Raw genomic sequence first — 22,962 nt, forward strand, 5'->3', positions numbered from 1 at the left:
GGTCTGTGGAAGAAAGGAAAGCAACTGAAAGATGATCATGGGAGAGGAGGAAATATTCTGAAGGAAGAGATACCTGTAACAAGGAGTTGTTGAGGCAGAAAGGGAAGGGAATGATGTGGAAAAGGTTAAAGGTTATGGCAGAACGGAGAGGAATATGGACGACGACGTATGTGGTGAGAAGAGTGGCTTCGAGAACAGGATAATAATATTCAAGGGAGGAGTAGGGGAGGACTGGGGAGAGACCGAAGGTGGAGTGAGCCCATTCCAGGACAGAACGGAGAGCTGAGACAGGTACTAAGTCGGCAGTGACACGTCCATTGATAGCATCGACCAGGATACGAACCAAGGCAGAGACTTGAGACAAGAGAGAGTCAATGGCTAGTTGGAGATTATCCATGTTGAGTTTGAGGTAGAAGAACTGAGAGATAACGTTGAGATCTGAAAGGTGACGTTGTAAGATATCGGTGAAATTGTTTAGAGTGGACGTGACTTCATTGAGTTGGGTTGTGAGCTTCTGTAACATAGTGTGTTGGATTTTAATGACTCGGTGTTGTGATTCTAGGGCTGAAGCTAAATGAGTGAGATCAGATTTGAAGCCAGAAATGTCATGGGCTGTAGCAACGCCAAACAAGCCACTCAGAATCTCACCGCCAAAGTCGAAGAGACCTCGTTTCACACGAGAACGACCCACGGGTGTCTGAATGGAAAATGTCATTGAGCTCAGTGAATCTGTTACTTATGTATTGCAATTGCCAGGAGAGTGGGAGGAAAAGGTTATAGAGATACTCATTCGGGTTGTGTGTCCCCATGAGGGCCGTGAGATGGTTGCTGATTCTGCGGAGCTGGTGCGTGTAGGCAGGTAGGGCAATGGCTACGTCGCCCAGGGGCGCAAGATCGTAGCGCAAAGAGGCTACATCTTCAATAAGCATTACCTCGCCTCCCGAGCCGACCAAGGCCCCGGGACGTACTCCACCATCGTCCTGACCTGACCCAGACCCCAGGAGGGTCAGCACTGCCAGCAGGGAGATCGCTAACATCGTACCTAGAAAATCAGGGTAGAGTTAATGGGGGAGGTCGTGAAGAGGTTGATGGGCAGAGCGCAGTTTGGACCGATATTGATTGATCGATGAATGAGCAGGTGGAGGTGGAGAGGAAGGAGACTGAGGGATAGGTGGAGACAAGGTAGACTGAGGGATGGGAGGAGGGGAAGAGGGGGCAGGAGGTTGTGTAAGTGACTCTTCCAACACGAGGCCACGGGGTGCTCGCTTTAAGTCATCGATGTGGACCCATCTGGTGTCCCTAGTGGACAGGTCCTGGAGGTGAAATTTGTTGCCTTGTTGAGTGAGGATGCGGTGGGGCCCTGTAAATTTGTCATCCAACTTAGAGGAACGCGTATGGGAATGAGCAAAGACAAGATCGCCTACATTGATAGTGATAGGAGAGGCGGACTTATGTTGGCGCTGCAGCATATCCTCCTGAGAGGAAGCCAAAGTGGATTGGACATACTGGTGGATTGTCTGGAAGTTGGCCAATTTTAGTTTAACATAATCATCCATGTTGTAGATGGGTTCTGGCTTTGAGGATAAGAGAGAGTATGGGAGGTCCTTGTCAAAACCAAAGAGGACGAAGAAGGGAGATTCAGCAATGGATGCATTGATGGAACTATTGATGGAGGATGCCACTTGGGGAATCCAGTCATCCCAGGACGAACTATGGGAGCCTAGATGTCTGAGGCACTCTAAGATTTTTCGGTTGTGGCGTTCTACAAGGCGATTGGAAGCCGGATGGTTAGGCATGACATTGCACTTACTGATATGAAAGTGGCGACAGATCTCATCGAGAAGGCTATTGTTGAACTCTGTACCGTTGTCAGTAGGAATGGTATGAGGGGTGCTGAACGGGCAAATTACGTGATCTACAAGGGCACGTGCAACGCTCTTCGCGGTCTTGTCGAAGAGGGGTACGAGGACACAGTAGCGGGAGAAGTGGTCGACCGCTACGAACAAGTACTCAGCGCCAGATTCTGTGAGAGGTGGTTTCAAGAGATCGATTGAGACAGTTTCCCATGGTCGTGACGGGATTGGGTATTGTAAGAGGGGTGCTGGTAAGCCGGTTGATCCTTTGTGGCAGGAGAGGCAAGAGTCACAGTGGGCATTGATATCGCGGCGCATGGTTGGCCAATAGTATTTGAGACGTGCTTGGCGCAAGCATCGGTCTTTACCTGGATGGGAAGCTTGAGGAGTATTATGAACAATATGAAGAACCTTTGGTATCAGGGCAGTGGGGACAACAAGTTGGCGTACTTCGCGATTGGGCATATCCTTGCTGTTAGCAGTGTTTTCCTGTACAAGAGATCATCATCTAGCTTGAACTCATCTAGTGATACTGGCAGAGTAGGTAAGGTCGAGGCATCGCCAGATTCTAGGAAATAAATGACTTTGGACCACATGGGGTCTTGGCGCTGAAAGTTTTGAACAACTTCTGACGTTAGTATAGTGTTTTCAGTTACTTCAGGCTGCAGTGATGTTATAGCTGCTGCTACGTGACGTGAGAGTGCGTCTGCGACTACATTCAACTTGCCTGGTACATATTGAAAAGTGGGATTAAAGTCCTGGATGATGACAGACCATCTAGCTAGTCTACCTGTTAGGTTGCGATTCTTGAACAAATCACATAGTGGAAGGTGGTCTGTTTGGATATGCACTGGATAACCATAGACTACATCTCTGAAATGTTTCAAGGACCAGATTACTGCTAGCACTTCGAGATCTGTGACACTGTAGTTACGTTCAGCGGTTGTAAGGGTGCGACTAGCATACGCTATTACGCGCTTCCTTGATGCTTCATCGAGTTGCATCAAAACGGCACCAAGTCCAGTGCCTGAGGCGTCTGTGCAGAGAAGGAAGGGTGTGGTATAATCAGGGAATGCTAGAACAGGGGCATTTACAAGAGCTGTCTTTAGCTTTTGGAAAGCCTGTGACTGGTCGTTAGTCCAAACAAAGGGCACATTCTGCTTGAGTAAGTGGGTCAGAGGAGCGGCGAGCTTTGCATAATTCTGGATGAATCGACGATAATAGCCACTGAGGCCCAGGAAACTTCGTACAGCTTCGGTAGTGGTAGGTTCTGGGAAATTAATAATCGCCTTAGTTTTATCCTCATTAGTATGAATGCCTTGTGCATCTACGACATGGCCTAGGAATTTGATTTTCTTTCGCAGGAAGTCACATTTACTGAGATTGATTTTCAGGCCTGCGAGCTGGAGGCGTTCAAAGACTTGCTGGAGTTTGGTAAAATGATCAGGGATGGATTTACTCACAACAATGATATCATCTAGGTAAGCAAAAAGAGAGTGTCCCATCATGCCGCTGAAGACTGAATGGATAAGTCGCATGAACACGGAAGGAGCATTTCTCAGACCAAAAGGGAGTCTCTTAAACTGAAAATGTCTGGAAGGGGTGCTAAAGGCTGTAACTGAGAGAGAGGACTCTTCCATTTCGACGTGCCAGTACCCGCTGAGGAGGTCTAAAGATGAAAAGACTACGTTATTTTCACCAAGGGATTCTAGCAAATCAGTGAGGATAGGTAACGGGAAACGGTCTGGAACGGTGACAGAATTGACCTTACAACAGTCGACTACTGGTCTAAAGTTGCCGTCCTTCTTTGGTATTAAGAAAAGTGGGCTATTCCATGGACTGACGGAGGGTTCAATAATGTCCTGGTCTAACATGTTCTGTACCATTTGATCTGTCTGCTTTCTCTGGCTGTGAGGAAATCGATACGCTGGTATGTAAATCGGCTGAGTTCCTGGTAGTAGTTCAGTCGTATGTTTGACAAGGTCTGTTCTACCCATCGGTTCACCGGGTAAGGCAACCACGTTTCTGTACAAGGTCAGAGTCGAGATGTATGACGTGCAGGGGTGGCTGGGCGTAGCTGGGCTGGGGTGGGGCGGGGCGGGGCAGGATGGGGCGGGGCAGGGCGGGGCTGGGCGGGGTGAGGCGGGGCAGCGGGGTAGAGACAGCTGGGCAGAGAGGAGAAGAGACGCCGCGATGAATCACCGGCAGGGAGTGGCGGTCGTAGGAGGCTCCGTAATGCAGACCAGATGCGGGCGACGGCGGAGGCCGGTGGTGGGTGGTGAGGGCAGATGTCGGCGCAAGGCAGGTGTAGAGCTGGTGAGTTGCAAATGCAGAGAATGGTGGTGGGCAGGCAGCGGGCAGACAGTGATAAGTGGCACCGTGGGGGCAGGAGCTATGATGAGTTCGGAACAGGTGCTGGGAACAGGTGCAACAGGTGCGTAGGTCGGCGATGGTGACACGTGCGGTCAGGAACAAGGCGTATGGGTGCGGTTGTTTGAGAGGTGAGCACTGGTGAGAAAAATTGTACACTCGGAAAGCACAGCCAGGTATTACACCACTAGAGGCACGGAGGAGGGGCGAGGCTGGCAGATGCGAGACGTCGTGTATCTTGTTGTATCACTAAAAATCCAAGGAGGCGGTCAGAATCTGATGGTTCGAAACACCGCTGCTACCAAATGTAACTTGCAATACTTTGGTGAAAGAAACTCCGTGTACAAACAGCTAGATAAGGAGTTTATTACAAGCTCACAGTAAAATAGTCTGCCTGACTAGGCTGCCTAACATGGACTGATGCAATAACGCCGTCTTCAGGCGTGGGAAAGCGTGCTGATCTAGCAAGTTTAGTGGGGGCATGTATGCATTGGGGGGGAACATATATACATCGGGGGTAGACATATTGTGGAGGGGGTACATATATATATATATATATATATATATATATATATAGAGAGAGAGAGAGAGAGAGAGAGAGAGAGAGAGAGAGAGAGAGATTGATAGATTGACAGATCTATATCTATCTATCTATATCTATATCTATCTATCTATCTATCTATCTGTCTACCTAATATATACAGATAGATAGATAGATAGATAGATACAGAATACCTGTATATACTGTATATGGCGTTATGTTCCCTAGGACCCGCCTTCCCTCCTCGCCAGTGACGAATTGCCGGGGTATACGTCTACAGTATTGATATGCAAAATTTCGTGTTCCTTGGTTAAAATCTGTGGACGTGAAAATAAGCTTTGTCTGAACCATGAGAGGCTATTTCCACCTCTGGAAAGGACGAGCTTCAGTGGTTCCACCCTTTCCAAGACGTGGCTAAAGTGATCATCTATCAATACGCAAACTTTCATGTCCTTCAGATAAAATTTTTTGCCGTGCGTAACGATATTGTCCAAAGCGACCGGTGACCGCCCCCCTTCATCCGCTTTGGGGGAACGATCCTTGGGAGTCTCACCATGCTTGTAACCTGGAACAAACAAATCTCTATTACTTTTCACAAATTCATTTCCACGGGTAGAAAAAAAAAAAAAAACTGTCCCTAATGATTCTGCATGGACCCCTCGGGGGTTCATCACTGCCTGAAACCGGGCCCGATGGAAGTTGTACCATTGTGCAATATTTCGTTTTACTAAAACTTCTTCCATAAGGCCTGGGCGTTATTCTTCAAGAGAGTTCTGTAACTCAGTGAGTGAGGGGGTGAGTGGGGGAGTGACGCAACAAAGGATAATCACTATATTTAGCCGCCCTTGTGGGTGCTGCAAAAAGGAAAGCGTGAAGGGTGTGAAGATAAATGTATATGGACAGGAAATGAAAAAAGAAAAAAAAAACATCAGAGGGGCGAAAAGAAGGGCGAAGAAATGAAGAACTGAGCTAAATGAAGTCTAAATATAAAGCAAAGGATTTTAAAAAGTACTTTGAGAACACAAATTACAATCACTTCTTCCCACTCGCCCACACAGTGAATATGCTAACTTTGAGTTAAATCGTTTCCACAGGTATGCGATATTTCGGTAACATGCAAAGAATGCAAGCATAGATTTATAGACACACATGGAGACCAAAGCGATCATAATAGCTCAAGCGAAAAAAAAAAAGGAAAAAAAAGAAATAGGGCCATAAAAACACCAAGAGCAAGAAGCACAAGGCTTGAAGGTAAGTAAAGGGGACAGCAGGAGAAAAGAGATCGGGACAGACGCAGTGAGGTGAGAGAGAGAGGATGTGGATGTGGCGAGCTGTGAGAGGGAAAGACAATCGCGGTAAGAGCGTAGGAGGAGAAGGAGGAGAGTTAAGGAAGAAGAAGGTGAATGAAGACGAAGAACTTGGGAAGGGTAGGGCAAAAGAGGAAAAAAATGTTTTGGGAAGGTGTAGCATGAAGAAGAAGAAGATGATGATGATGATGATGATAATGATGATGATGAAGATGAAGTAATAAAAGTAGAAGGAAGAGGAGGAGAAAAAGGATGAGAGGGAAAGATAGGAAGGACAAAGGAGGGTGGGGTGGGGTGATGGGCCTCCAAAAAAGAATGAAAAGGAGAAGGAATGAGAAGAGGAGGAAGGACTGAATGGGAGGTGCAACACAAGAGAACATCGATTTGATATGAAGTTTCTCAGGTATGGAGACCACTCTCACAGTGCAGAGGTTACTGAAGGGAAAACTAAGCACCTCGAGTTTCTAAACGGACTTGATTCTTCTGGAGCTGGCAAGAACAGTTTAAGATACATATATTTGGGGGGGGGGGTAGAATTTCATATCATTTAGTGTCATCCTTACACTGAAGATGGTACTCTATATAGCGTGAGAAAATTCGTAGCATATCTTGAATAGCTATTTATTCTCACTTTTTATTACATTATCCTCCTGTATGTTGCTAAAACAATATAAGCAGCATACAAGAAAATGTTCAGGTATAATGTGAGCATTTACTCGCTAAAGAAGAGGTGTTATGAAACCTCTCATGCCACCTTAGATGCGGTCCCGAGTTTGATGAACATCTTTAGCCTGAGTACGTTTTTTTTTTTAATTTGTTCTTGCTGTAGACATTCAAGTACGTTCAAATTGGGAGACAGTTCGAACTGAAGGCGTTGGCTACATCCTTCATTAACCCTGGTCTTCCATAAGTTAACTACAGGTCTTCCATAAGTTAAATAAAATCGTCTGGTGATAGACTGAATGTGGTCAAATGGGCATTCAAAGACAGCCACAATGTCACTCAGAATCATATACAATGGGACACACAAACGCTCGCCAGAGGTACACATTAACACTATATCACATTATTTTCTCTAACTAGACGAAGATCCGGTACACCTTTCATTTATCTTGATCGGCAAATGTAATAAGATTGGAGAGTCAGATTCCCACCACATAACTAACGTTCTTCAAATTGTATACTACCTGGGCTTACAAGCAGTAATGAAGTTGTGAGAATGGATCAGTATTGTCATTCTAAAACATAGGCAACACAACGTTGTTGCTACTCTCCATCTGACACACTTAACCAAGTGCATAACGGCCCTCACGTCCCCCCCCCATATTTTCGTTTAAAGGTGGGCGTAGGAAGAACGCCTTGAGGACACATAAACCTGGACCCTTCAGGTTCCTTGTGCAGGTCGCATTGAAATCTCTGGATTTCTTAAAAAAAAAAAAAAAAAAAAAAAAAAAAAAAAAACTACTTAAGAGGGAGCATTCTACCAACCAAAAGGCACCAGTTCAATATAAGACACAGAACTATGTAAAATTTCATGACTCCGTAATGAGTACTTTATGAGTTCTGGCCCGGAAACGAAATCTTTACTCCTGGCCAGCCGCTCTGCCGCCCAACTATACGAACGGACACCTATTGATTCCAGTGATAACAACACCCTGCACTGACTTTGTCAGGTGGAGAGAAAAAAGACAAAAATAAAGGAAAACGACTCTAGTTAAATGAGTTAATACCAAACCCATACAGCAGCAAAACCCATTTCAGAAACATGAAACATATGAATACACACAACGGCCGGAATATTTGTCGCGTAAGCAAGCTCCCTAAAACCCATTCTTAAATTATTTGTTTTGCGTATTTAACCTTATTGTCCTCCCTCGTGCTACAGAAATCAATCTAATATCGCCATTCATTACATAAGTAACGTACAATACAAAAGAATGTTAAACAGGCATATCCAAAAGATATAGTTAAGGAAGAGGTGCTAGGGTGCCTACTTAACCGACGAGAATGTGTGCCATAAACTCTTACCACAAAAACAGCATAACGTTACAGCAACTCTTAGTGTATTACAAAGGACACAAAGCTACATGTCACGAGCTCACACAGGAGCACAAACGCACAACTTACAAGGTCTTATAAACGTACACGAAAACAATGCACAATACATAACAGGTCACACCTAACATATTTTATACAATGAACAATAAACATCTATCGTACACCTAAGCCTCAATTAATGTGAAAGGCAGATACACGAACCACCGAAGTGAAAAATCCACACACCAATGTCAGTAAACAAAGGGATATAAAAGCATACAGAACCACACATCACAGGAGCACATCGACACACAGGAGCACACGTCACAAGGAAGAAGGATGGTCACACTGGACAGAGGGGAGAGAGAGGGATGGGGATGGGCGGTGTGTAAACAGAGAGGAGGGAGAGGGGTAGTGAGGATTCATGCATATTCCGCCAGTTCCCTGCCAGGTAGGGCAGGTGTGTGTGTGTGTGTGTGTGTGTGTGTGTGTGTGTGTGTGAGAGAGAGAGAGAGAGAGAGAGAGAGAGAGAGAGAGAGAGATAATGTTAGTAGGCTAGTAATAATCCGTGCAAAATAGACGACCAAGGCTAGCTTTCCGTATTCCAGATCATCTTAAAGGATGGGGGCAGTTCTGCTCCCCTGACAGTACTAGGCCTATACGAGATGATAAGCCTGCAGCTGCACCTAGAGAATATGCACCCTTGTGTGCAAGACTTGACCACTTCTTTAACTCGAGTACGCTACCATTAGACCAAGAGGCATGGCTACGTATAATACAGGATAATAATAATATTGCAGAAGAAGTTTATCACTTCACTGCGATGATATACTTATTTAGTTCCTCGAGAAATTTTTAACTCGGGTTGGGAAGACTTCATTTGTTTTTTGTTTTTTTCCTTATCTTTGCCCTCATTTTCTTTGCCTTGTAGCATCGTACACGTGAGGTAATTTTAGAAAAGACAGTGCTTCAGTTATACATCATTTCTGTGCAACTTCGTGATTAGCACCTCATTCTACTGTCAACTTATGAAAGCCAAGAATTCGAGTTAGAGGGTTGACAATTTTTTTTTTTTACCATATTCGAATAAAAAATAAAAGAGTATACCCTATGGTTTAATGCAGACTATCTATCCAACACCAGTCGATAACTTTATCCTAAAGTAAATAAAATCATCTGGAGTCAGCATCGCTGTCAAAATAATCTTAACTCTGAACGCAGCCCAACCTTAATTTTGATGTATGATAGTTCATATATTATTCTCTCTCTCTCTCTCTCTCTCTCTCTCTCTCTCTCTCTCTCTCTCTCTCTCTCTCTCTCTCTCTCTCTCTCTCTCTCTATGTGTGTGTGTGTGTGTGTGTGTGTGTGTGTGTGTGTAAATATACACACAATAACTCTACACTGGATTATTTTCTTCTTAAACCTCTTTTCATTCTCTTCTCCCTCTGTTGTTCTTACATCCATCAATTGCACAACAGATTACTACATACATGAGGTACGGTTGACACTAGTTCCTTTTACCAAGGCGTCCTCACAACACACGAGAACTGGGTTCGTATATGGATAGATCCGGCACAGTAGACGGACCAACATGTGTATGACTGGACGGTGTATTTGTGCTCTGATCATATGACCAAACTTTGTGGCGTGTCCGAATTAGCCAGACAGTTAACTACTCTGAGTCAGCTTGCACAGAAGCAGAAGTAGATGACTGTCCTGCAGTTGATTTAGGAGTCTACCTGGAACCATTTCCTTGGAATTTTACTTTGCCTACATTAATTTTCCCTCAAACTACAGGTTTTATTTGTTAATGGGAATCCTCCGAACATCAGAGGATTTACGATCACTTGTGTGATATTTGTATAGTTTTATTATTGGCATATTTTCCTTTAATGACGTTTCTCATTCACCAATAGGCCCTCTGTATTAACAGACTCATTAGGAAAACGTCCGAAGGAATCTGTATGTTCATAAGCATATGGCTCCTAGTTAGTACAATAAAATTTCAAAAGAATACTAAGAAATATGTGAGAAATTATGAATTCACGTTATAGGGACAGTTATGTCTGAACAGTCATACCCGCAAACAAGTCTTTGTCACGCCTTAGGAATAATATAGATTTACACACACACACACACACACACACACACACACACACACACACACACACACACACGTACTTTCAGACAATGCACACATACACTCAGAAAAATTTATGGATTCACAAAAATACAAAGACATTCAGTATCCAATTACGTATTTGTACATACGCTCAGAAAGAGAGAGAGAGAGAGAGAGAGAGAGAGAGAATGTTTGTGTGTAGAAAATTATATGACAAATATGAGACGGATGCCACCAGTGAGTAGGCTATGTAAGTAAGCGGGATATTTAATGAATAAGTGAAAGGGTGAGTATTGGAGTGAAATAGCGTACACATGTGAAATCCTGTGACAGCGCGAGTGGTAAAGTTGAAAAAGTGGGTGAGAGTGTTTGAACGAGTGACTGAGTGTAGAAGTTAGTGGGTGAATGAGAGACACCGCATGTTAACACTTGCGTAACGCTGGGAACAAAAATGAGCGATTGAGAGAATGAGCGAGGGCGAAACTGAAAATATATTAGTCTTAGCGGTTGTGTAAGAGCGTAAGAATGAATTAGTGTGAGAAAATGGATGACTGTGACAATAAGATAGTGCGAGAGAGTGAGCCAGTGTGTGCGATAGTAAGACAAGGAGTGTGAATAAGCGTAGGGGCATGAGACGATAAGTAAGAATGTGAGCAAATGAGTGAAAGCGGATGAGAGTGAAAGGCAGATGAGGCAGTAGCCATGGTAATCCAAAAATCCAATCGCCCGGCGTAGATAGATTGGCAGGAACGAAAAGATAAATACAGTATTTCATATTCTATCTCCATAGCGACATGACGAGGGCAGGTATGGAGGGACCTGAGGTATGGGAGGGGAAGATGTAGAAAGCTGGTGGTAGAGATATGTAGTTTTGGATGTATTCAAGTTTATGTACACATCATTATCATCATCATCATTATTATCATAATGATATTCATCATCATAATCGTTATCCCACCACTTACTCTCACCCATAGGTAAGTTAGGGTACAGAAAACAATGGAAAGGGAAGGATATGACACAACGATTTAATGAGCAACGTGCCCAGTGAAACTGACCACACACGCCTGGAAACCTGTCTTCACCTCACAGGTAAATCTTTCATCCGGACGTGGTACTAGTAACTGAAGCTGCCCTTCCTTTAAAATCCACCAACTTCCTTTCAGATGATAGGGAGGGCGCCGATGAACGTATTCTATAAACGGCGACGTCACTTCATTATTGCGCTGCCACCACGTCCAGGTGTAAAGTAAGCAAAGTTTGTTGAAAATAGGAATAACTGTTCTTAATTAGGAAGGAAGAGAGATGACTGAGGTTAGTGAACAGAGTTTGCTCAGTCCATCACGCCCAAGGACCTTATATATATTTCATTCTTGGTGCTGCCAGACGACGTAACTCGGCTTAGAACACCCCATCAGTGGCAGGAGTATAACGAAGGCTGCATCTAACCCCTCCTAAAAAAAAAAAAAAAAAAAAAAAAAAAAAGCTGCAAAAGGTAGTCTGGTGATAGGCATGAATAATGAAATCTCCGTTCTCGGGCTGAAGGATCTAAAGAGGTAAGATATAATGCTGAAACAATGACCTACGGTGTAATGAGAAAGTAGAGGTGTGAGAAGCATGAAACGGAATTTAGGGGAAAAAAAAGTAATACTGAGAGAGAGAGAGAGAGAGAGAGAGAGAGAGAGAGAGAGAGAGAGAGAGAGAGAGGATGAAAGTATGAAAAATTAAAAACGGAAGGAAACAAGGAAGGTTCGAATAGAAGGTTGGGACATGAGGGAAGGGAAGGAAAGAAGGAATGGAAAGATAGTAAGAAGGCGGGGAGGAAAGTAGGAAGGAAGGAAGGAAGGACTTGGAGTGCCAGAGAAGGGGAAGGGAAGGAAAAGGGATAAGAAGAAAAAAAAGAAAGAAGGATGAGAAGAAAGAAGGAAGCAAGGAATAACAATGAGCATGAAAAGGATAAAAGTTAAGAAGAAAGAGAAAGAAAAAGAGGTGTAGGAGGAGGGGGAGTGGAAAAGAAAAAAAAAATCTGGGACGTCTTAAAGGAAGGAAAGATATGGGAAGTGAGAAAGGGAAAAAGAAGTAAAAAATAAAAAGGATGAAAGAAGTGAATGAATAAATGATGGGAGGAAGGAAGGAAGGAAGGAAGACATGAGGACAAAGACGCGGGAGTAAAAGCAAAGGGATATATAAGAAAGGAAAATGGGAAAAGGAAATGAAAGGGAGGAGGAGGACGAGGAGAAGGAAAAGGAAGAAAATAATTAGAACAAAAAGGAGAAGAAGGGCGAGGGATGAAAGAGAAAAAAGAAGACGAATGAGAAAACTGATGAAAGGATGAAAATAATAAGGGAAAAGCGGGAAAGCAGGAGAATGAGAGAGGAGAGAAGGTGTAGGAGTGAAAAGGCATATCTACTTGGTAGGAACTACGGGGAGGCCACTCACGCTGGATGTAGTACTGCTGCACATCATGGCTGTCCCATTAACACAGGAAGCAACAGTATACCGTGAAACCTTTTTATAGCCCAAGCAGCATGGTTACCACTTTCAAATCGCTACCGATTTTCCATCGGAATTTGCCGTGCTCAGTACGATTCCTACATTTCCAACATTTCGCGTGCTAAAACAACTGGTATACTGGGTAACTGTTCCCACTTTGGAGGAGAACAGCCTTCAGACCTGATTTGCTGGAGTCAATATAAAGTCTCCATTCATCAGGATCATGAATCCTTCCAAAGGCTTCGAACAGACCTGCTATACTGCTGCAGTAGTATACTTCTCCTTCTGACTTGAAAAACCGTTCCAAATTCTGTTGCCGCTTCCTGAAACTCGTCACCTTTGTGTCTGGATGCAATAAACTTCATTCTCGCAATCTCGAAGCAAGTAGTTCTGACTAATGTTTTGATAAATTTAGGTCACGTACAAGATCGTTTAGGTAGCTTTGGGTGACTAGATGGGGTACTTTGGCAGATGGCTGACATTCGGAGTCAAAATCAAGGGCAGCTGCTCTAGATGCCTCTCCATATTCATCCTCATCTGCAGTCTGGAATACACATTTATTTGTTGGTGCCCTTGGAATGGGAAGGTCCTCCGTGTGATCGGTCGGTCTTATTGCCGACGGTAAATTTGGATAAACAATGCTGTTTATGTTTTTGGAAGAAAATTCCACAACTTTTATCATGCAAATGTAGCAATCTGTTATGTTGTCACTAGGTTCACTGCACAGCATGGGAACTGCGAAAAGCATCCCTGTTTTCCCTGCAGCTAGCCGTTCGCGATGAGAGTTGGAACAAATCACGCAGCAGATATGGGGCGCCCATCGTTTGTTTGGTCGCCAATCTTAACTTCAAAATAATGTAGATAAGCTGTCTGTACAAGGGACGTGATTTTCCGTTTCTGTTTCTTTGGAGTGAAGCTTCGACATATATAACAGAAAGCATTAGGATCACTGACACATCCGCGAGGCATTGTCAACCCATAAATGTGAAATAAGAGTTATATTAAGCATAATGAATGTACGAGTACACAGACACTTTAGAAAATGAATGTAGACAAATGGCAACGTATAGGTTGGATTTTACACACTGGATATGTATATAAAGACGTATAAAGAACACGAACAAAACGGTGAAATGAAGGACCACTGTTCTAAAGAGATGCATGTGAGGATAGAATTCAGAAAGACTGTACGTGCTAGGACAAAAAGTACATAATATTTGAAATCAACGCCACCTTATTGCCTTGGGACACCCATTTTTGCCTCTGAAATGAAATTCTTGTCGAGTTGTTTAATCACTGACATCTTACATTCTCCTTAAATTTTTTTCTTTTTTTCCCTTTACTTCCTTCTCCTCCTCCTACTTCTTATCCTTCTACATCTTCTCCCGCCATCATGTAATCCCCTTTGCGTGACTCATTTAACTTTCTTTCTTCCCTCCTTCCTTCGTCTTTACTTTCTCCTTTCGTCCTTCTTACAAGAAGCTATAAGAACATAAGAACATAAGAAGAGAGGATAACTGCAGTAGGCCGGTTGGCCCATGCTAGGCAGCTCCTAGAAGAGTAACTGAACTACTAGAATGAGATAAGGATAGCAAAGAAGAAGGCTCTCCCCCGCCCTCCAAACCCTCCAGCCGAAGCCGGCAGGAAAAAGTCATAAAGAACACCACGCCGTATAGAAAAACTGGCGTGGACATTTTACAGGAAAGTGTGAAAGGAGAATAGAGACTATCATAGTGTAACCTGAAAAGAAAAAAAAATTGAATTAGTATTGGTTAAAAGATTTTCTTTATTCTATATCCACCCCTTATTTGTCATATGCTTATCTAGCCTATGCTTGAAACTCTCAATGGAAGAGGCAGCAACTACTTTACTAGGTAGCTTATTCCATTCGTCTACTACTCTGTTATCAAACCAATTTCTACCGATTTCCTTACTGAAACGGAATTTTTCTAGTTTGAAACCATTATTTCTAGTTCTATCCTGTATGCTCACTTTAAGTACCTTGCTAATATCTCCCTTATTTATACCATTCATCCACTTAAACACCTCAATTAAGTCTCCCCTTACTCTACGCCTCTCTAGCGAATGCAGACTTAGTCTTTTCAGTCTGTCTTCATATGACAGGTTCCGGACGTCATGTATCATTTTAGTCATTCTTCTCTGTACATTTTCTAACGAATTAATATCCATTCTATAGTAAGGGCACCAGAATTGTACTGCGTAGTCTAAATGTGGCCTTACTAATGCTAGATAAAATTTTAGTATTACTTTAGATGATCTATTGCTCACGCTTCTCGAAATAAATCCTAGGACCCTATTTGCTTTATTTCTCGCATTAATGCACTGTTGCCTTGGTTTAAGGTCGTTACTAATCATGACTCCTAGATCTCTCTCGCATTCCGATTTGCTAATTTCTTTGTTATCTAAGCTGTATTTAGTATCTCCAATGGTCTTGCCTACGTTAAGTACTTTACATTTTTCAACGTTAAATTCCATTTGCCAAGTTTTAGACCATTTGGACAATGTATCGAGGTCTTTTTGTAAGTTATGGCAATCGTCAGTAGAGTTAATGATACGCCCTATTTTTGTATCGTCGGCAAATTTGCTGATGCTGCTATTGACTCCTAAGTCTAGATCGTTTATATATATGATAAATAATAAGGGACCGAGTACTGAGCCCTGTGGTACACCGCTAGTTACTAATCCCCAGTCCGACTTAGTTCCATTTATTAATACTCTCTGCTTTCGTCCTTTCAGCCAGGATTCTATCCATTTTAAGATATCGCCGTCTATACCGTGTGCTAGAACCTTTCTAACTAACCTTTCGTGTGGGACCCTATCAAAATCTTTACTAAACTCCAGATAAATAACATCGTAAGCTTTATCGCTATCTACTGCCTCATAGACCTCCGAGTAGAATGACAACAAATTTGTGAGGCAGGATCGTCCTTGCCTGAATCCGTGCTGACTTTCGTTTATAAGATTAAATTTTTCTAAGTGTTCTCTAATCTTATTTGCCAAAATTGACTAACATTTTTCCTACTATTGACGTTAGACTTATCGGACGATAATTCGACACAGCTGATTTATCACCCTTTTTAAAGATGGGCACTACGTTTGCGGTTTTCCAAGCCTCTGGAACTTCTCCTGAACTTAAAGAGTCATTAAATAACGTTAAAAGTGGCTGACATAATTCTTCTTTGGTTTCCTTTATAATTTTTGCATATATATCGTCCGGACCTGGCGATTTTTGAGGTTTTAACTTATTAATTTCTTTCAATACGTCCTCCTTACTAATGGTTATTTTACTAAGAATATTTTCCGTATTCTCATGGTAAATATTTGCTGCTTGAGGGACCAGGCCTAGATTTTCCTTGGTGAATACTGATATGAAATAATTATTTAGGATGGAGCACATTTCTTTATCTTCACTGGGCATTTATGGATTTAGAGAAAGCTTATGATAGAATTGATAGGGAGGCTTTGTGGACTGTTTTAAGATTGTATGGACTTGATGGTAGGTTACTAAAAGGGGTGAAAAGTTTTTATGTAAATAGTAGAGCGTGTGTAAGAGTGGGAAATGCTGTGAGTGATTGGTTTCCCGTGAGAGTGGAGCTGCGACAGGGATGTGTGATGTCGCCTTGGTTGTTTAACATTTACATGGATGGTGTTGTAAGGGAGGTGAATGCAAGAGTTTTAGGTGGTCTGAGTCTGGTAAATGTCGATGGAGGAGAGTGGAATCTGAAGCAGCTGCTGTTTGCAGATGATACTGCACTGGTGACTGATTCAGAGGAGAGATTGAGACAGTTGGTAGAGGAGTTTGGAAGGGTGTGTGAAAGGAGGAAATTGAAAGTAAATGAGAATAAGAGTAAAGTGATGAAGTGTACGAGGTTGATAGATGGTAGGGGGATGAATATAGTTTTGAATGGTGAGTTGCTTGAGGAGGTAGATTGTTTTAAATATCTAGGGTCACATGTTGCTGTGGATGGAAGAATAGATGCAGAAGTGAAGTTTAGAATAAATGAAGTAGGAAAGGTGCTGGGAGGAATGAAAAAAGTGTTTAAATGTCGTTCGCTTAGAATGGATGTAAAGAGAAGGCTGTATGAGGGTGTTGTGGTACCGACTGCATTATATGGGGCTGAAACATGGAATATGGGTGTAGCAGAGAGGAAAAGTTTGAATGTAATGGAGATGAGATGTCTGAGGAGTATGTGTGGAGTGACGCGTATGGATCGAGTGCGAAATGATGAAGTGCGAAGGAGAACTGGAGTTGTTCGGGAGATGGCTGGTAGAGTTGAGCAGAGGGTGTTGCAATGGTTTGGGCATATGGAGAGAATGGATAATGAGCGATTGGTGAAAAAGATAACTAGATCTGATGTGAGAGGTGTAAGGCTGAGAGGAAGACCACGAATAGGATGGATGGACAGTGTGAAGAGAGCGCTGGATGCGAGAGGGATGTCTGTTGAGCAAGGAAGAGTGGCTGTGCGTGACAGAAATAAATGGAGAGAAATTGTGAATGAATAAGTGATGACGCAGCCCTGAGGGGATATTCTCCCGCATTTGGTCTGGTCAGCTAGTCAGGTCAGGTGCGGGTAAGGGGATGGATCTGTTATGATGTGGCAGGGGTAAACCAGTTCTGCTGTCGGGCCCTGCTGCGGATGTCACTGATTGCATTGCGCAGTTGACCCTTGTGCGGTGTGATGCGGTGAGGATCTGTCCGTTCTCCCCTTTGGAGCTAAGATGCGAATGAATGTGTTTGAATGGATGAGTAAATGGAGAGTGAGTCGTCCTGTCTCGGCTACCTCCCTTTTCTTGGGGGAAGCAGCCTAGGTATATAGATAGATAGATAGATAGATAGGTAATGTCACCTGATTCTGTTCTGAGTGGTCCTATCCTATCTTTATTTTTCGTTCGGTACATTTGATAAAAACCCTTGGGGTTTTCTTTTGATTCACTGGCAACCTTAATTTCATAACTTCTCTTTGCTTTTCTTATCTCCCTCTTTACTTCTTTATTTAAAATTGTGTACCGGTTACGTAAGTGTTCCTCTCCACGTTTTATTTTTCTATATATTCCTTTCCTTTGGCCTATGAGAGATTTTAATCTGTTGTTTAACCATCTAGGTTCTGAATTATTAGTTCTAAACGGTTTTGAAGGAATATATCTATCTTGGCCTCCGTGTATTATATTCATTAACTCGTTATACTTCTCACTGGTCGAACGTCTGCTTGGTACTGGAGCTGAGTTAATTTCCGTCACCTGGACTACATTCCTATCTACCACCTCCCCTCTCACAGACACCTGACGGACATCCCCAGGTGTTTCCTGCGCCTGACCTATGACCTGGGGTTCCCCACTGACCTGACATTCCCTCAAATAGCTAATCTCCCTGTGGAATACCGTTCGAAAATAAGCTCTTAAGCCATCGAAATCTCCTAGACGAAAATTAGGAACGGTGGAGGTATTTTCAATGGAACAGACATCCCAAATAAATTTGAACTTAATTTCTTCATGATCGCTATTACCAAGTCGTCCACCAACCTCTATATCGCTAATGATATTTTCTTTATTAGCTAAAACCAAATCTAGTATATTATTACCTCTGGTGGGCTCCCTGATATACTGATAAAGGAAATTATCCTGTACTACCTCTAGAAATTCCTCTGACTCTGCATCTCCTGTCTGATTTCTCCAATCTATCCTTGGCAGATTAAGGTCCCCTACAATTATTACTAAGCTGGACTGTGATGCTTTCCTAATTTCCTCCCAAAGGTATTTACTATCAGCTCTACTTAATTTAGGAGATCTGTAAATTGCTCCTAAGACTAATTTCTCCCTATTGTTACTAATTTCAACCCAGACACTTTCTGTGTCCCTATTTACTTTAATGTCTGCTTTATTGTAACAGTTTAATGAATCCTTTACATAAATAGCTACCCCTCCCCCCTTTCTTCCTTGACGGTTTGACACAAAAATATTATAGCCTTTTATATGATATTCTGCTAAAAATTCTCGAGTGTCTGTATTCATCCAAGTTTCACTAATAACGGCAATGTCTATTTTCTCTGTACAAATTAAAGCCCTCAGTTCATCCATTTTATTACGTAAACTCCGGCTGTTTGTGTAGTACACTTTCAGATTATTACTAGTAGTTATGCCTCTACCATGGCATTTGCTGTTATTTATTTTATTACTAACTGGGAAACTCTTTACTTTACTAATATAACAATTTTTTGTACTATCGCTTATCGCCCTTCGATCATCGCTTGTTCTATCCTCTATCATCGCCTGCTCAATTTGAGGTGCCTGAGTGGATGTATCTACACTAATGGTTGAACTTTTTTGTTCTTAATTTTGCAAGTATTGATTCATCTATCCAAACATGGTAATAATGATTTCTGAGTGTAGTTGCTGCATCTTCCTGTACACCTACTTCTCAATCTCGAAAAAATCCCTCCAACTCCCTATCTATCATTCCAGCTAAAACAGTAACTCCCTGCCTGTTAAGATGAGTCCCATCCCAACTATACAAGGCACTCCGTCCATAAAACCGGTCCCAGCTGTCTATGAAAGGTATTGCATTATCTTTGCAATACCTTTCAAGGCGGCAATTAAACCCTATTGCCCTGCTCAACCATTCCCTTCCAACCCGCCACCTTGGTAAAACACCAAGCACTACAGGGGTTCCTCCCCTCTCCCTAACCTTTTCTAACATCAACTTGTACCTTTTCCACAGTACCTCACTCTTACGGCTACTAATATCATTGCCTCCTACACTGAGGCACACAGTGGGTTTGTCACCACTTTCCTTTACGATATTTGAAATTTTTTCTACCACATTAGCCACCCTGGCCCCTGGAAGACACACATGTTTAGCGAGTGGAGTATACATGGCCCTGTTCAGATATCTCACCTGGGAGTCTCCAACAACAACAACATTTTTCTTACCTTTCTTATTCTGATTATACTTAACTGTACTGGAAGTTCTCTCACCTTCCTTCTCCTCTACTTCCCTCTCTGCCTTCCCTTCACATTCGTCCCGTAGTGCGTCGAAGGCATTAGTGGTCTTAACTTCCGTTTGCTTCTTAAGAGTGAACTTCGTTGCACCCTTGTTAACTAGTGTCCAACCTTCAGCCTTTTTTTCTTTCTCCTCCAACATCTCCTCCAACAATTCCCTCATTTCTACCTTCTCCTGCCTGAGAATTTGTACCTCCTGCTTCAGTTCCATAAGTTCCTCCTTTAATTCAAGGTAGTCCTTTTCAATACCTGCAGTGGGGACACAGCTCTCTGCCGAGGAAGCCATTACACACTAGTTCACACAAGGTAGCACAGCACTATCGCGGGTCACTACAGGACACCACAACACTAGCACAACACTTTCACGGATTACTAGCACAGCACTATCGCTGATCACTACAACACACTAACACAGATCACTAAAACACACTAGCACAACATTACCACTGGTCTCTAGCACGTCTGAACAGACTGACCTCACGAGAGCGACTGACTCAAAGGAGTCATTTTTCAGAAAAAAAAAAAATCTCCCATTCTCTCTCTCTCTCTCTCTCTCTCTGACAGACGTCTTAATCCAATGGCACTTTTTTATCGCACGTCATTTCTGTTGCTTTCCCATATCCCTTCTGGGTCTCTTCTTTATTAACTCCTATTTTCTTCTATCTCGGATATTTCACTTGATTCATCTTTTTCTGTCTCTCCTCAGCGCCTTGTGTGTCTATCATAGCTTTGTCTCCTATATTTCTCTCTTTTTTCAGGTCTTTCTGTCGCTCTTCTTTCCTTCAGATGACATTCGTAACAACCATTCTCCGTTATCTCGTTTTCTTCACATATGCTCTCACCTTTTTGCGCCCAGTTCCTTCATCCTACAACCCTTATTCATATAATAACAATGATTATTATCTCTCTCTCTCTCTCTCTCTCTCTCTCTCTCTCTCTCTCTCTCTCTCTCTCTCTCTCTCTCTCTCTCTCTCTCTCTCTCTTTTATTTTCCCCCACCTCCCTATTTAGCCATCTCTTTGCATTCCCCTCCTTTTCTTTCCCATATATCTCTTTCCTTTCCTTTCCTTGTCTCTCGTACTTTTCTTCCTTTATTTTTCCTTACTTTTCCAATAATAGTCTTAATCCATTGACACTGTCTTTTATTTCATGCCATGTCTTTGTGGTAGGTGGGGGCGCCCATCATCCACCCACTTAGTGTAGTGTTGCTCTGATTTTTAGGGTAACTCTACACTGAGTGGCAAGCCAAATGTTTTCCTGTAAACCAGGAAAGCATTTACAGCGCAGGATGGTAACCTCATAACCAATCAACACGTGTTTCCTACGTGACAAGTGGGTTGGCGGAGGGTTAGTGGCCCTCCCCGGAAAACAACTAACTAAAAATACGAACAAGAAGCCTTGGACCAGGACTGACCAAAAGGTGACGACTAAGGACCGAACAAAGGACATGGTACGGATAGCTACATGGAATGTAAGGGATGCGAATGATGAGGTGTAAGAAAGAGAGATTGTCCAGGTGCTTGAGGGTGCGAATGTGGATGTATGTAGATTAACTGAAACTAAATGCTGAGGTGAGAGTGTGAGAGAATGGGAGTATGGATGGGGTATATGCGCTGGAGTAGGTAAGAATGAGAGGGCAAAAGAAAGAGTGTGTATTGTTCTGAGTAACAGATGGAAGGAGAATATAAGAGAATATGCATCAGTTGGCTCAAGGATTGTATGGGTAATATGAAAGTTGGACTACAAATATGGGCGATTGTGTGCGTGTATACGCCAACACAAGATCGTGCAAGCAGAGTGAGAGAAGAGTTCTGCACAAATGTGGAAGTGTGCATGGAAAAGTTTGAAAGGAATGAGACAGTGTTTTTGACTGGAGATATGAATGGAAAAGTAGGGAATGTGAAGGTGGATGGAGTAGGTGGTGAGTGGGGTGTGCCTGCAGAGATGGACGAAAATGGCAGTGCTTTAGTGGACATTTGTGCTAGGAGGGGGTTGATGATAGGCAATACCCTCTTCAGGCACAAAATGATCCACAGGTATAAGTGGCGAGTGATGAGAAGGGTGGATGGTGAACTGAATGAACGGAAGGCAATGATTGATTATGTATGTGTAGATGACAGGATGAGAAGGTGTATAATGGATGCGAGAGTATATAGAGGTTGAGGGAGTGGACTTCTAATCAGAATCAGTGCACAGAGGAAATGGAGAAATAGAAGAAAGGAAAGACAGGTGGAAGTAGTTCATACAAGGAAGGTGGAAAGTTTACAAGGGGATGAAAAAGGGGCAGAATATAAGAGAGAAGTGGAGGAGCGATTGGGGAAATATGGATTAGAGCAGATGGGGACGTGGAAGGTGTGTGCAATATATTCACAGAAGAAATCTGTGCAGCATGTGAGGTGGTGTGTGGGGTGAAGAGAAGTCGAAAAGGGATGCAGTGAACAGCATGGTGGAATGAAGAGGCGAGATAGGCTGTGGCACAAAAGAAGAAGGCATATAATGAGTGGATCAGAAGCAGGGGCGTGGAAGAAGTTGAGAGATGGAAGAGAGAGTTGTATGTAGAGAGGAAGAGAAAGGTGAAAGATTAGTAAGAGAGAGTAAGAAGAGTGTGGATGAGGAATTTGGAAAGAATTTGAGTGTAAAGTGGAGGAAAAGTAAGAAAATATTCTGGAAATAGGTAAAGAGGAGTTAGACAGGGTGCCAAAGAAGTTAGTTGGGGAGTGAAAGATAAAAATGGTAGATTACTAGTGGAGAAGAAAGAAAAAGTGAGTAGATGGAGAGAACACTTTAACGAATTGTTGAACATAGAGAATGAAAGTAATGGGAGTGGCTGGGGAATGGCTGGGAGATGGAGGGAAGTGACAAGAGAGGAAGAAATCAGTAGGATGGAAGTTGTGGAAGCGATGAAGAAAGTTCAAATGGGGAAAGCTCCAGGAATTGATGGAGTGTGCAGTGAAATGCTGAAGCAAGGGGGAGAAATAGTAGTAGAATGGATGTGGAAGATGTGCAGATTGGCCTGGGAGGAAGGAAGAGTCCCGGATGATTGGAAGTTAGGTATAATTATCCCCCTGTACAAAGGAAAAGGGGAAAAAGAAGTATGTGGTAATCAAAGGGGTATTTGTCTTCTGACTGTAATAGGAAAAGTATATGGTAGGATACTTATTGACAGAGTTAGGGAAATAACAGAGGAATTAGTTGGAGAAGAACAGGGAGGCTTTAGGAAGGG

Source organism: Coenobita brevimanus, chromosome 5 (assembly GCF_032717465.1).
Source record: "Coenobita brevimanus isolate Jiangsu-jjx chromosome 5, ASM3271746v2, whole genome shotgun sequence".
In the NCBI taxonomy this organism is placed as follows: Eukaryota; Metazoa; Arthropoda; class Malacostraca; order Decapoda; family Coenobitidae; genus Coenobita; species Coenobita brevimanus.